The sequence below is a fragment of the Thermobia domestica genome, chromosome 2, assembly GCF_964235325.1.
Source record: "Thermobia domestica chromosome 2, izTheDome1.hap1.1, whole genome shotgun sequence".
NCBI classification, from domain to species: Eukaryota; Metazoa; Arthropoda; class Insecta; order Zygentoma; family Lepismatidae; genus Thermobia; species Thermobia domestica.
Genome location: NC_137455.1, coordinates 378147553 through 378163219, shown reverse-complemented (window position 1 = coordinate 378163219; position 15667 = coordinate 378147553). Strand labels below are relative to the sequence as shown.

The following is a 15667-nucleotide window of genomic DNA, read 5'->3' as shown; positions in this document are numbered from 1 at the left end:
AGCGTTAGTTCGCATTTTTGCTCAAGACATTTTGGCAGCACAATAGCAGTCAGTGTCTGTGAGCATTGAGCGCGTGCCCAGACTCATTGAAGCTCACTTCGTTTGCCAGGAAGCAGATAGAGCAACTAATTCTAACAAATATTAATTGAGGGACCACAGAAAACATTAAAATCAAAATGAAATCTTGGACTTGTTAGGACAATTTTAAAAGCCTACAAATATTTAGCCAAGTATTGATTTTGTATATAGTGTTGTGAAATATCCCCAGTGCACATATGAAGTGCCTCAGAGGCCTGCTATTGGCCTTAAAGGATTGCTTTTGCTCTAATCAACAATATATCTACTAATATTTAGATTTCATAACTATCAACATACTTAAGAGTAACAAGTCCGTCATACAGAAGTGCTGACTTCAGAGTTTTGAGTTTTTTGAACACGGCTTAACTACTGACAAACAGTTGCATTGATGCTCTGATCAGCTGGTAGCAGTTCCCGATGCACGATGCTGCGAGCAGTGCTCCAAACACACAGGATGACATTCTCTTCTGGTGCAGTTCTGGTTTCGGCTGTTTTGAAACCGGTTCATGGGATGCTAACCAATGATGACGGCGTAGTGGAACTTTGTACAGGACCCACTTCTCATCACATTTCAACACCCTATCCAGAAATGGCTCCCTCCTTAGACGAGACAGCAAAGAAACACAGGTTCCGTTGCCTTCTGCCAGGAGTCAAATCATGTGGGACCCATCGACCCAACTTGTAGTGCTTCCCAAATTGATGGGGGTGCTGCCGAATGGTTTCTCACTGACACTGAATTGTAGTCCAAGATCCTCACATATCTAGCCACTGTTCGCCTTAATTGCTGCCTGAAGATCTTCATTTTGTACATGTGTTGGTCTTCCGGCACGTGGTGCGTCTTCGAGTGTTTTGTCACCGTCTTTAAACTTGTTAAACCACCGCTGTCGGCGTAGTCACGATACTCTCACCAAATGTCTAGCATATCTTCCACCCCGCTGCAGCAGCGTTTGATCCCAGTTTGAATTCGTACACCACACACTCCCTTATGACGCTCTGTGGAGGTCGCATATTCACTCAGTCCTTACGCAAGTTCACGGCGTAACTGAACTGCCACTTCCAGGTAGTACTTATGTTTATACCCACATCAACAACTGACCTTCACTTTATCTCCATTCTCATTCAACTTACTGTGTGAGGGCAAATTGAACACAGATCTCCACAAAAAGCGACAAAACTTTCTTGGTTATCTTTATATATAGCGTTATATTTTCGCAATTAATATTGAAACCGGAAGGAGTAAAAATTTCTACCACTTCCGGTTTTAATAAGGAGATTAGAGCAGAGATGGAGAACATTGTAACGTTCTCCCTATACATGAGTAGGTAGAGCTTTGGTAGAGTAAATTATAGTTCGGAATCAATTCCCACCACCGTTTTTTTTTTTTTTTTTTATTACAAATCTTCTATAAACAGTATTCTACAAGAATAGTACAATAATGTAATTTCTCTTATACAAGGTAGAGAAAGGTGACTCAAGGCCCGAACGGTCTAGGACAGGATCTCCACACAATTCCGAAGCAAGCTAAGTGGTGTGAATTAGGGATCCCCAATGTTCCGAAACAAGCAGAAAGGGTTTAAAAAAAAAGAAACAGAACCCCGAAGCAAGTGAAGTGACTGAGGTTAGGAATCCGAGCTCCGAAGCAAGCTAAGTGGGAAGAAGGAAAGCCTAGAATTCCGAAGCAAACTGAGGCTTTGGGTTGAGTATCTCTAGAGCTCCGAAGCAAGCTAAGTGGGAAGAAGGAAAGCCTAGAATTCCGAAGCAAACTGAGGCTTTGGATTGGGTATCTCTAGAGCTCCGAAGCAAGCTAAGTGGGAAGAAGGAAAGCCTAGAATTCCGAAGCAAACTGAGGCTTTGGATTGGGTATCTCTAGAGCTCCGAAGCAAGCTAAGTGGGAAGAAGGAAAGCCTAGAATTCCGAAGCAAACTGAGGCTTTGGATTGGGTATCTCTAGAGTTCCGAAGCAAGCTAGGTGGGAAGAAGGAAAGCCTAGAATTCCGAAGCAAATTGAGGCTTTGGGTTGGGTATCTCTAGAGCTCCGAAGCAAACTAAGTGGGAAGAAGGAAAGCCTAGAATTCCGAAGCAAACTGAGGCTTTGGGTTGGGTATCTCTAGAGCTCCGAAGCAAGCTAGGTGGGAAGAAGGAAAGCCTAGAATTCCGAAGCAAATTGAGGCTTTGGGTTGGGTATCTCTAGAGCTCCGAAGCAAGCTAAGTGGGAAGAAGGAAAGCCTAGAATTCCGAAGCAAACTGAGGCTTTGGATTGGGTATCTCTAGAGCTCCGAAGCAAGCTAGGTGGGAAGAAGGAAAGCCTAGAATTCCGAAGCAAACTGAGGCTTTGGATTGGGTATCTCTAGAGCTCCGAATCAAGCTAAATGAGAAGAAGGAAAGCCTAGAATTCCGAAGCAAACTGTGGCTTTGGATTGGGTATCTCTAGAGCTCCGAAGCAAGCTAGGCGGGAAGAAGAAAAGCCTAGAATTCCGAAGCAAACTGAGGCTTTGGATTGGGTATCTCTAGAGCTCCGAAGCAAGCTAAGTGGGAAGAAGGAAAGCCTAGAATTCCGAAGCAAATTGAGGCTTTGGGTTGGGTATCTCTAGAGCTCCGAAGCAAGCTAGGCGGGAAGAAGAAAAGCCTAGAATTCCGAAGCAAACTGAGGCTTTGGATTGGGTATCTCTAGAGCTCCGAAGCAAGCTAAGTGGGAAGAAGGAAAGCCTAGAATTCCGAAGCAAACTGAGGCTTTGGATTGGGTATCTCTAGAGCTCCGAAGCAAGCTAAGTGGGAAGAAGGAAAGCCTAGAATTCCGAAGCAAATTGAGGCTTTGGGTTGGGTATCTCTAGAGCTCCGAAGCAAGCTAAGTGGGAAGAAGGAAAGCCTAGAATTCCGAAGCAAACTGAGGCTTTGGGTTGGGTATCTCTAGAGCTCCGAAGCAAGCTAGGTGGGAAGAAGGAAAGCCTAGAATTCCGAAGCAAATTGAGGCTTTGGGTTGGGTATCTCTAGAGCTCCGAAGCAAGCTAAGTGGGAAGAAGGAAAGCCTAGAATTCCGAAGCAAACTGAGGCTTTGGATTGGGTATCTCTAGAGCTCCGAAGCAAGCTAGGTGGGAAGAAGGAAAGCCTAGAATTCCGAAGCAAACTGAGGCTTTGGATTGGGTATCTCTAGAGCTCCGAATCAAGCTAAGTGGGAAGAAGGAAAGCCTAGAATTCCGAAGCAAACTGAGGCTTTGGATTGGGTATCTCTAGAGCTCCGAAGCAAGCTAGGCGGGAAGAAGAAAAGCCTAGAATTCCGAAGCAAACTGAGGCTTTGGATTGGGTATCTCTAGAGCTCCGAAGCAAGCTAAGTGGGAAGAAGGAAAGCCTAGAATTCCGAAGCAAACTGAGGCTTATGGTTGGGTATCTCTAGAGCTCCGAAGCAAGCTAAGTGGGAAGAAGGAAAGCCTAGAATTCCGAAGCATTGAGGCTTATGGTTGGGTATCTCTAGAGCTCCGAAGCAAACTAAGTGGGAAGAAGGAAAGCCTAGAATTCCGAAGCAAACTGAGGCTTTGGGTTGGGTATCTCTAGAGCTCCGAAGCAAGCTAGGTGGGAAGAAGGAAAGCCTAGAATTCCGAAGCAAATTGAGGCTTTGGGTTGGGTATCTCTAGAGCTCCGAAGCAAGCTAAGTGGGAAGAAGGAAAGCCTAGAATTCCGAAGCAAACTGAGGCTTTGGATTGGGTATCTCTAGAGCTCCGAAGCAAGCTAGGTGGGAAGAAGGAAAGCCTAGAATTCCGAAGCACTGAGGCTTATGGTTGGGTATCTCTAGAGCTCAGAAGCAAGCTAAGTGGGAAACAGGAAAGCCTAGAATTCGGAAGGAAACTGAGGCTTTGGGTTGGGTATCTCCTAGAGCTCCAAGTAAGCTAGAGGGGGGGTGACCAATCACAGACTGGTAGCTGTGTGCTGCTGTGGTCTTCGTCGTCGGCAATCGCAATATTCCAAAGTGAAGTACACGTGGTTATTGTTTATAAATGGGAGCACGTCTAGAATGTTTGTAAATGCAAGCACATGGTACATTACAGCATTCTTGGAACAACACTTAATTGATTACAGAAAATCGCTTATCGCTATCTATTACCGTTTTTACTCTATAACGACCAACATTAAAACCGGAAATGGTTGATTTCTACCACTTCCGATGGGTGAATTACTTCCATCAATGAACTAGAATCCTCTGGTATGCGAGGTCCCTGGTTCGATCCCCGACCAAGTAAGTTTGTGGTGGATAACATCGTGTCCGTGAGTTCTTTCAGGGGTCCCCCTCCCGAATATAACCAATCTAATTCGCACAGTAGTGATATCAAAGTTTAGTACTCCCTCTCAACAGTTAATACGAGGTATATTCAAATACAAACAGAACTTTTGAAATAGCGCGCCAGCCGAAAGAGGGAGCGCGCTCCGGCTACTGTTTACACCTAGCTGCAGGTTTAGGCAACAAACTGCCGTTTACCTTGTTTCACTATGACCGTTAGTCGCTGAACAACATCCGCTGAAGTGAACACGTGCACAAGCTGTTCGTCGTAATAATGATACACTGACATTGAAAGAACTTGCAGAACAACGTGCATGTGTGAAATTATGCTACAAACTTGCCAAAACATTTACAAAGACATTTCAATTACTTTTCAGTTCATTCAGAGTCTCCTCGTCCACAAAAAGCACACATGAGTCAGTCTAAGATTAAGATGATGTTGGTTGTGTTTTTTAATTGGAAAGGCATTGCCCATCATGGATTTGTATCGAGTGGTCAGATGATAAACAAACAGTTTTATCAGGATATTTTAGTTCGGTTGAAGGATTTTGTGCGCAAGAAGCAGCCTGAATTGTGGCAAAACCAGAATTGGATGGTGTACCGCGCCAATGTGCTTACTTACGTTTCGCTCCTCATCCGCAGTTATCTGTCAAAATATCAAACTCCAGTTGTGCTCCATTCACCATATTCTCTGGACCTAGCCCTAGCAGAGTTTTTCCTGATTCCCAAACTTAAAATAACTTTGAAAAAAAAAACGTCGTTTCCAAACCATAGAGGAGATTCAAGACAATGCAACAAAAGACCTACACACCACTCCAGAAAGTGTGTTCCAGGAGGCTTCCTAAAAAAGAAAAAAGTTGGGAACTGTGTGTTGCCACTAGACTGGACTACTTTCAAGGGGACAGTACTTAAAATGTTGTACTGTACAATCAGCTTAAAGATGTTATAGCAAAAATTCGGTTTCTTTTCAAACACACTCGTACACTTGTCACGAGGAGTTCCTGATTCGATTCTTGTGGCGAGAATAAGGTTTTTGCTGACACAGCGAACCAGATATCACTTTGCTATTTGGACATACAATGCCTTTCGTGCGATCAGGGGCGGATCCAGAACCGACTTCTGGAGGGGGGCGGTGGGTTGTCATACTGCTAGTTTCTAGGGCTCCAAACTTTGGGATGGGTTTTATTTATATATATAAAATAAGAAAATTTCTTCTTCTGGGGAGGGGGCGATTGCCCCGATCAACCCCCCATCTGGATCCGCCCCTGCGTGCAATTATGTTTGTTTTTTAATCTTAGAAGTTAACTCCAGAAATAAAAGGGTAAATTAAACTAGGCTGCTAAGCAAGGGCGCCCATGTTGTTGTTTCCAAGGAGGGGGGGCAAGTATAAGCGAAGTTTCAAAAATAGTTTCAAATTTTGCTGTAACTAATGTAAAAATTCTATTGGATTTTCGATATTCTGAAGTACAATTTCCTCTAGGGGGGCGAGCGCCCCACCTTGCCCCTTTGATGGGTGTCCTTGCTGGTAAGGAAATTTTCATTACAGTACAAAGTAGCACAAAGAAAGACATATTTTAAAAAAATGTTTATTGTTATTGTTAAGGTTTATCATGGCGGTTTCCTTCCTTTCTCAGTTAGTTCATAAACCTTGTAACATATAATTAATGCTTGCCGAAAGCACTAATTCGACAAGCAATTAACAAATTCTTTGTCACAGATTTGCATTTTCTTCAGCAGAGATCATTCGTTCTTGTATGTATTGTATGTAATGCAGAGTGATGATAACATTATGAATAATACGTTTTATCTAAATAACGGCTCTTTGGCGCCGCTATGGCGGAAGCAAACAATGCAAAAGGAAGAGATGGACGGAGTGGGTTTTATTATCTGTCCTGAGAAGATGCGTACGCCCACGTTTTCACTCGTTATGTGGAGAATTTTTTTTTCTCCATAAACTTTCAAAACTGTTTTTTTTAAATATTCTTTTAAAAAAATATATTAAAGATGAAGGTTCTACTTTATGAATACAGCAGAAAATAATCCATCATTCACTTTGTCCTCACGAGCTCCTTCGTGGCTAAGCGGTAGCATACGCGCCTTTGGCGTGGGAGACCCGGGTTCGATTCCCGGCGGGAGCTCATATGGTTCGGATTCCACGTTAATCAGTAGGTCCACGTCTCATATAGCCTCACTGCTGAAAGGGACGCTAAACTAAAATCAACTCAACAACTCAACTCACTTTGTCCTCACGTCCCCTCATCCTCAATCACCCTCAAATCAGTACATGAAGAGTAAGGGTGAGTGGTAGTTAGAACAATTTTTTCTTTTCAGGGTGAGTTGTGTTGTCTACTAGACGAGACGAGACTATATACAAGATTGTCTCGTTTCGTCTCGTAAATTTTGTAGAAACTTTGTCTCATCTCGTCTTGAAATGAAATCTTTAAGTTTTATGTCCCACGGTTATGCCGGTTATTCTAAAGGAGACGGTGATAATGAGTAATGAATGAAATGGTGGAATGAAGAAAGTGCGAGGAAACGGGAGAACCCTGAGAAAACACACGAACACGGCGTTTGTCCACCACAAAGCTCACTTGACCCTAGCTGGGATCGAACCAACGACCTTATGCACCAGAGGTGAACGCTCTACTACTGAGCCACCGTGGCCCCGACTCCTCTTGATCTTGTCTTGTAATTTAAGTACAAAATATGAGCTCCGATTTTTCCTAATTTTATCTAGAATCCTTCCACGTTACGAGAGGACCACAGAGAGTGTGATATAACAACATTTAAACTATATTATATATGCTGACTACTTCACAACACTCGGGTTCATGTGTTCAGGACTTCTACCGGTATCTTCACATAGCATATATACACAAACACACGTATATCCACGTATAGGATGCACAAACGTTCTCCACCAACCGGTCGTCTATTAGTTTCAAAGCACAACTGTGCCCCACTTCCACACTGTACGGCTTCCGTGTTTGACGTAGACATATACTACCATGTAATACCTAGTTTTCGCCGCATTTCTGGTTCTGCTTCTTTACACTACAATGTCCTTGAGCCAATGTCTCTCTTCAACTTTCTGGCGTGTCTGCAACCAGCTCTACAACACTGATTGACAGGTTGCCTCTCACACAGGCGTTCACATCTTCATATTCCCAGTTCTCCAATCTTTCGACATTGAAATAACGATGCATCTATTTACGTTTTTTTTTTTTTTTTTGTCTCATCTTGCAAAAACGAAAAAACACGTATCACTTATTGTTTATCATTCTTTATTCTTACCTACGTTATTTGAATTCCGCGTAATAGATAGAGCTCTGTGACTGCTTTTCATCCCTGATTGGTCCATTTGCGGATGTTGTGTGTTATCCCCGTGGAAGCGCAATGTGTTATTGAAATGCTTATCGTGTCATGACAACTTGCTCCTTTACAACGTTTATCTATCTCTTCTTGTTTTCACTCTATTACCTAAAGTATGCTTTGTTGTCTCAATTTGACAGCCCCATTATACCGCCTAAATATGCGTATGGGCCGCTATAAAAAAAATGTCGCTTATTTTTTGCTGTTCTACAAACCTGTGAAGTTTGATTAAAATCGGCGTGTATCACCTGGAAAACCTTACTTGTAGGTGACTCGTGATAACGATACGTCATGTAAAACAATATTGTCTAGAGCACCCTTGTTTCAGATTTCGATTATCCTTTATCTATTTGAAGATATCACATAATTACTGTAAATTTAGCAGTATTGTTTCGCAGTGATTAGGCCCCTCTTAATGTGCGACAACAAGTGAAAGTTAAAGCCAATATCACTATGTTTGAGAGAGAGAGCAAGTGATGTATAAAGTGTGAACAGTAATGACACTGGTAAAGGGGTATGGAGGTTACCATATAAGTGTTCAGGGGTAGAGCGCTTACATCTGGTATGTGGGGTCCTTGGTTAGATCCCCGGCGGGCCAAGTATTTTTGTGGTAGACAACATCGTGTTCGTGAGTTTTCTAGGGGATACTCCCCTTTCCTTCCACATTCTCATTCCACCAATTCTTTCATCATCATTCACTCACTTTATTCATTGTCTCCCTTAGCCTAAAGGACATAATTAGCCTAAAGGGCATGGGACGTTAAACTGAAAGATTTCATTTGTGACACTAAAGGAGAGCAATTTAGAAAATCGAATGGAAGTACGAGTAAGGCTAAAAAACATCAAAAATAACACTAGTCTTGTCCTACTCTTCCGTACTGAATGTCTGGAGCAAATGCGATTTCATTTATGGAGCTCCTTTGTGGCTAAGCGGTTAGCGTACACGCCTTTGGCGTGGGAGACCCGGATTCGATTCCCGGCGGGAGCTCATATGGTTCGGATTCCACGTTAATCAGTAGGTCCACGTCTCATATAGCCTCGCTGCTGAAAGGGACGCTAAACTAAAATCAACTCAATTCAACAAGCAACTTCATTTATCACGAAAGAAAATCCCTAACTTTATGCAGAAGACCAGCGTAAATATGAGCTAAACCCTGTTCAGCCTAAGCTCTAAACTGTGATAAACAAAGCCACGTGAAAACAAATCTCGATGATTTGCTGTTGGCCTACCGACGCTTGTACTCCTCCGCAAAATAGTTCATATGATTTGATTATTAATTTTACAATGAAGCTCCATATAAAACTGCTACATTATTATAAATGACAAAAATATAATACGGATTATCTAATAAAACTGCAATCGAGTGTGGTTAATGAAACAATAGAAATAAACACTAAGCATGCGTAGTAATTATGGCGCCAATTCAACTGTGGACGCGTGTTCTGCATTTAAGTTTGAAAGACGGCTGGCGTGAATCCCGGTTCAGCGAGTGTTGGGGTGAAACACCAACAAGGTAAACCTTTACTCACTAAGCAACAATTGTGTACCAGCAAAATTCATTTTTTTTTTAAATCTTTCGAGTTTTTTTCTTTCTTTTCTGCTGCTGCTGTAAGTATCTGGACAACACGAGACAGTATTGTCAAAATGCACGTGTATAATTTGCTCTTCCCCGTGGGGAGTGGGAGTGATACATTACTAGCCAATCGTATTTGTGATAGTCAGAAGGATTACAAATATTTTGTTTATCGGAGTTTAGAACTTACGCTGAACAGGGAATAGTATGGTGATTGGAATATACATTAAGGAAAAATGTATAGGTACGAAATGTTTGTTTTCTTGGGAATGAGATGGCGCTGATTTTACCCTATCTTTTTCACGTGAATTAATTTGTACGGACAATTCTTAATAACATCTATAAATACTGAATTAACTTGTTCGTTTTCAGTATAATTCAAAGTAATATGGCTATATGCAACAATTAATACATACTTAAGAAATTTCATGGTCAATTCATTACCTTTTGCTGTAGAACTTCGAAATTTTGACATGTTGTAGAGAATCAAAAAACGTGTTAATTGTGTTGTAACTATTTTAAGACACTTTATTATCTTAATGTTTTACAAACTTTCAATCGTTACAGAGGAACTCATATCCATACTCCTTATCGTTCGTCCCAGGACTCTGATATTGTTCGATTTCTGATCGCACGTTAACCTGTATCACAAGGGAAGAGCAGATAATATTTCTGGGTTTTTAAACCGAAATTCACTATCTCAAAATCTCTTACTATCTAAAGTAACTCCTTATTTGGTAACACTGCATGATTAAAATCCGCAAATTATCCCCAAACGGGAATCGAATCCATAATCACACTTAGGAAAGGCAAGCACGTTTAATTTTGAGCTAAATAGAAGTACATAAAATATCCATTTGAGTGATTTTATTTTGTAGTACTATTTGACCCACATTTAGTTTTCAGTGGTCACGGCATTTGGATTTTAGAGAAAAAGAAGTTTGTCGCTTTAGGGTACAGACCGATTGTAAGAACAGAATAAAGAACATTCATCCACTTTTAAGATTGCAAATCATTACACAATATACTTCAATAATAGATAAGGATTCAATGTTGTTATATCACACCCTTCGTGAACGTGGAAGGATTGTGATGACTTGTACATGAAATTAAGGAAAAAAATCTGGGCAAAAATGTTGTACCTAGGTACATGTCAGAAATTCAAACTCAATCATCTTTGACTTCTGACAGTACTCGTGCCGGGCGCATTTTTGCCGATCCCAGATGTTTCAGTATTCGCGCGCTACCCTGTTTTAAGTTGATCATGTAAAGTATACAGAAAAAATTGGGCAAGTCTTTAATTTGCCCATTTAACGTCGAGAACAGAACCCAACCAACCCCTGCGGGGCTTCTAACTCGTTCCTACTACTACTATTACTTTTACTATGGATCCGTATAGTAAAACTGCACACTTATTTTAGTGAAAAAAGTGATACGAAAATTTAAAAAAATAATCGGTAAATCACTTTTTTGAGTATTATTTTCAATCTTATTTTAATGAAAAAGTGTTATGAAAATTTAAAAAATACCTTGGGCTGGGTTTGAACCCACGAAAAAACAATTTCCATTACTAGGCTCCTCAGTGGCACGCTCAGCTACAAGGGCCGACAGCAGCTGGCCTTTACTTTCTGCTATACGTAAGTCATGATTCTTGATGTCCTATCTGTATCGGCCAATAAGATCAGAGGATACCTGAAACGTTTGGGATCTGCAAATATGGGTGAAGGGCAACAATGTGGGTTGCATATCTTCCAGGTGTATCCGACTTCCGTTTTCCTCATTTTACACCAAGTTATAGGTACCAAACCATGGTCAAAATATATTATGATGATGCTGCTTTTATGGCGGAAAATAAAAGGTGGTCGCTCAAACTTCAAGCAAAAATAGTTGAATTCAAATAGTTTCGACGCGTTTTCGCTAGAAATTTTAAGAGTGATATGCATTGTTTCTTGTTTTCGGTAAGGTCCTTGAAGCAAAGTATATTTATATTTTGCTTCACCTTCGTAACTAAAGTCTTTTCCGACATTTAAACAATTTTAGATTTTCGAATTTTCAAAAATATCTTCGAAATTCGAAGTAATTTGAAGTTGATTTTCTGGTCAAAGTTACCTCTGGATATGGGATACCTCTGGTATAAATCTCATAGCAATTTGTGCAAGGACACTTTTCTCTCCCGTATCCCGCTATACCCTTTAGAAAACGAAACAAGGCGAGAAATAATTCTTCGAGATTGGAGACGAGATTACACTTCTAATAAATTTCCGAGACAAAACGAGAAAACCTTATATCTCGTCTCGTCTCATCTCGTGGAGTTATTAGTGATGAGAAAGTTTGTGAATTAAAAAAAAAACATGTCTGTCAGTTAAAATATAGCTTGAGAAAATAGTGTCTCAAAACTTTTTTATTGATGAACTAACTAAACTAACTCTATGGCCTATGGAACCCGGAGATTCAATGCCGCGTTCACAAAAGCTCTCCACTGACTTCTATCCTTAGCTAACTGCATCCAGTTTCTACTTTGTATTCCAATCTCTGCGACATCCATCTTAATATTGTCCTCCCATCTGCGCCTAGGTCTTCCTAATGGTCGTTTTCCGATTGGTCTTCCTGTCAAGACTTTGAAAGCGTTTCTACTTTCTTCCATTCTAGCTACATGACCCGCCCACCTAAGCCTCCTAGACTTGACGACCCTAACAATGTTGGGTAAACCATATAAATTATGTAGTTCCTCGTTATGAAGTTTCCGCCATTCCCCATTCCCGTTCCTCTTGGGTCCAAATATTCGTCTCAGGATCTTGTTCTCAAATACTTTCAGTCTATGTTCTTCCCTCAGAGTAAATGACCATGTTTCGCAGCCATACAAAATAACAGGCATGATTACCGTTTTGTATATTTTAAGTTTCAAATTTCTCGATAGAATTCGCGACGATAAGAGATCTTGAACCGAATAGTAACACGAATTCCCTGCTTTTAGTCGACATTTAATTTCTCCGTGAATATGATTTTCCTCTGTTAATATTTATCCTAGGTATTTGAAAGTATCCACTTTATCAAAAGCATTATTTAATATTTTAACGCATCCATAATTTGCTGTATTCCGGTCCCGACGCACTTCCATGTATTTAGTTTTCTCTGCATTTACTTCTAAACCCATGTCCCTGCAAGCGTTTAATAAGATCTCTGCATTTCTTCCTATTGTTTTCCTATCATCACCTATTAAATTTACGTCATCAGCATATGCCATAACCTGGTGAATACCGTTCAATTCTAGACCCTGGTTGCTATCTTTGACTTTCCTTATAGCGTATTCCAGAACGAAGTTAAATAATAATGGCGACAACGCATCTCCTTGTTTCAGGCCATTTTCGACGTGGAAGCTCGTGGACAAAAATTTTCCTACCCGGACTTTACTTTGGGATTCATTTAAACATATCTTAATTAATCTAATTAGCTTTCTCGGTATTCCAAGTTCTGTAAGAACGTTGTATAATGTTTCTCTCCTAACCGAGTCGTACGCCTTTCTAAAATCAATAAATAGTTGATGTACCGGGGTATTGTATTCCCACTTTTTTTCGAGTATTTGTCGAATGGTAAATATTTGGTCGATAGTTGATCGATTTCGTCTAAATCCGCATTGATAATCTCCAATAATTTCATCTGCGTATGGGGTCAGTCTTACTAATAGAATATTTGAAAGAATTTTATAGGATGTTGACAGAAGAGAGATGCCTCGATAATTATTACAGTCAGTTTTGTCGCCTTTCTTGTGAATTGGAACAATGATTGATTCTTTCCACTCTTGTGGCAATTCTTCCTTGTTCCAGATAAGGAGAATGAGTTTGTGTATCTTGTTCCACATTCTTTCTTCTATATTCTTCTGTATTCTTTTTATTAATGAATAAATGAAATTTGCATTGACACAGTTGTTTATAGGGACCGGTGATTTACGTGTTCATTGCTTGGCTGAACTAGGTCAGCTGGTAGCTAAAAAATGTCGTGAGAGTGGCTTAGGCCCACAAAAAGGTATGGTACGAGAGGTGGTTTGGTTTTGGTTTTAAATATACAAAAATCACCATTATTTCCCATCTTTATGAGTTCTTTTTTAAATAAAAAAAATCGATAGATAAAACTCTAGAGTCTTCGTCCCAGCGAAATTAAAATACCGCTAATTTTACAGTAATTATGTGATATCTTCAAATAGATAAAAGATAATTGAAATATGGAACAAGAGCGCCATAGACAATATTATTTTGCGTGAGGTACCGTTATCACAAGTCACCTAGTGGCTTTCCGTTTTCAGCTGTTTAGAAACGCGAAAATAAATGCCGATTTTCAAAATGGCTCGAAATCGAAAGCAGATAAGTGAGTTGTGATAACGGTATCTCATGTAAAATAATATTGTCTAGGGTGCTCTTGCTCCATATTTCGATTTATCTATTTGAAGATATCACATAATTACTGTAAAATTAGCGGTACTTTAATTTCGCCGGGATGAAGACTCTTAAGCATATGTTTACCCAAATAAATAAAAACAAATAAACTATACTTGTTTCCTACATATAATAGATAACACTGCAAACTCAAAACTGTGCAAGGATAGAATTGACTCCATCTCTTTTTGGACCTCTACAAATGTTGTAAAATTGACATAGTATAAAATGTATAAGATAAAGGAGTAATTTTATGTATGAAAAGGTTTTGTTTTTAATGTTTTATAATTTTGTTTCTTTCTATTTTTCATTCCAGACTCGTCGCTGTACCGTTAGAGGACTCCGAAGTGTGATACTATAATCTGAATAATCTGATCCTTAAATTCCGAAGCGTATGCATTGTATGTCAGAAGATTTAAAATAAATTGTAATAAAAATAAGTGGAATTAGCAGATGTTTATTTTCTTAAAAAAATAAATATTTCTATAATTCCTTACAGTTTACTGTCAGCTCTTCACTTACGGTTGTCCACGGGGTCACAAATTTCTCATCTCGTCTCTAAAACGAGAGAGAAGTCCGCAGTGGTGTATTTACGATTTTTTTTCGGGAGGGTTTGAAAACTTTCGGGGGGGCTTTGCCTGGAACTGTAAAAATTCTACAAGATATTTCATTTACTTTACTATAGTAAGTAAGATTTCGGGGGGGGGCTTAAGGCCGGAAGCTCTTCCTAAATACGCCACTGGGAGAGGGAGTCCGGAATAGAATTACGTTTCTAATTCGAAACCAGATGAGAAATTTCACGAGTCACACGTGGAACACTAGTACAACCTAACAGGCCCGTATCCACGGGAGGGGGCTAGGGTAGGCCTCCCCCTAAATTTTTACTGGCCCCCTAAAATTTTAACGGTAGGCTTACAAAGGAATGATAATATGGTTGGGTCGCCCCCCCTAACTTCTACCGGGCCTCCCCTACATTTTTGGGCTGACTACCGGCCTGTCACCTAAGTCTTAGATTTCACGTAGTGTTTAATGATTCGTAATATAAAATATATATGAATTCATAAAGTTATTGTACGAACACGATGAACAGTATTTATCAACGTTTAAAGATAGGTTGATCATTACACAATATAGAATATTCCAATATAAATATGGTATAAATGTTGTTATATTACACCCTTCATAATTACTTTTTGGTGTGATTACTTCTTGGTGAAATTAAGGGGAAAATTGCATTAATTTTGTAGGCCTACATAAATTTACAAAACAAAGTGAGAAAACCATTTTTGAAAATCGAGATGAGACGAGACGAGTATATAAAACCTTATTTCTCGTCTCATTTCCTAATAGACTTGGGTTCTAATGCGTGCGGCAACCAAATTCACGTTTGACTTGCAAGCTGCTCTTACGGCATATAGTATTTTTAGCTCTACATCCAATGGAAATATTTTGTAGACTATAATTGAACTATCTGAAGCCAGAACGAACTGACTACGTTTCTCTGCTGCGGGAAATTCGCCCTTGTGGAAACTGTGGTAACTTGACCCGGACTGCCGCCTAAACGAATGTAATATATAAAAATTGTTTGCTTTTGTTATTTTGTGTCCATATAACTAAGTAAAATAAATAATAAAACATTCAATGATACTATTATTATTTGACTTGTCAGAAACTATAAGAGGAGCCATAGACGTAAACACTTGCATGACCAATATGCAAGAAAGATTTGTTTCATCATGCATCTTGGAAGAATTTTTGTCCACACACGTACCAATTTGCTATGCAACTTACTAGAAGAATGAATCGGAGGAAAGAGTCACGTGATTTCTTCCTCTGTCCGCTGTGATTGGTGGACCTAATTATAAAACAACCAACTTGCATGAACGAGCACATACACGGTAAATATGCATGAAGAACGGGAAAACCATCATGCATGTTTACAGA

At 39.9% G+C, this 15667-nt stretch overlaps 1 long non-coding RNA gene across 2 annotated transcripts in view; it reads left to right on the top strand.

The window, feature by feature from the left end:
* The window catches only part of LOC145678869 (uncharacterized), a 335623-nt gene extending 320270 nt beyond the window's left edge, over window positions 1–15353 (top strand). For both annotated transcript variants that reach the window (XR_014130464.1, XR_014130463.1), the window contains one exon: window positions 14040–15353. This is a non-coding gene — a long non-coding RNA (uncharacterized LOC145678869). The remainder of the gene's footprint in view (window positions 1–14039) is intronic.
* Window positions 15354–15667: the final 314 nt, after the last annotated feature.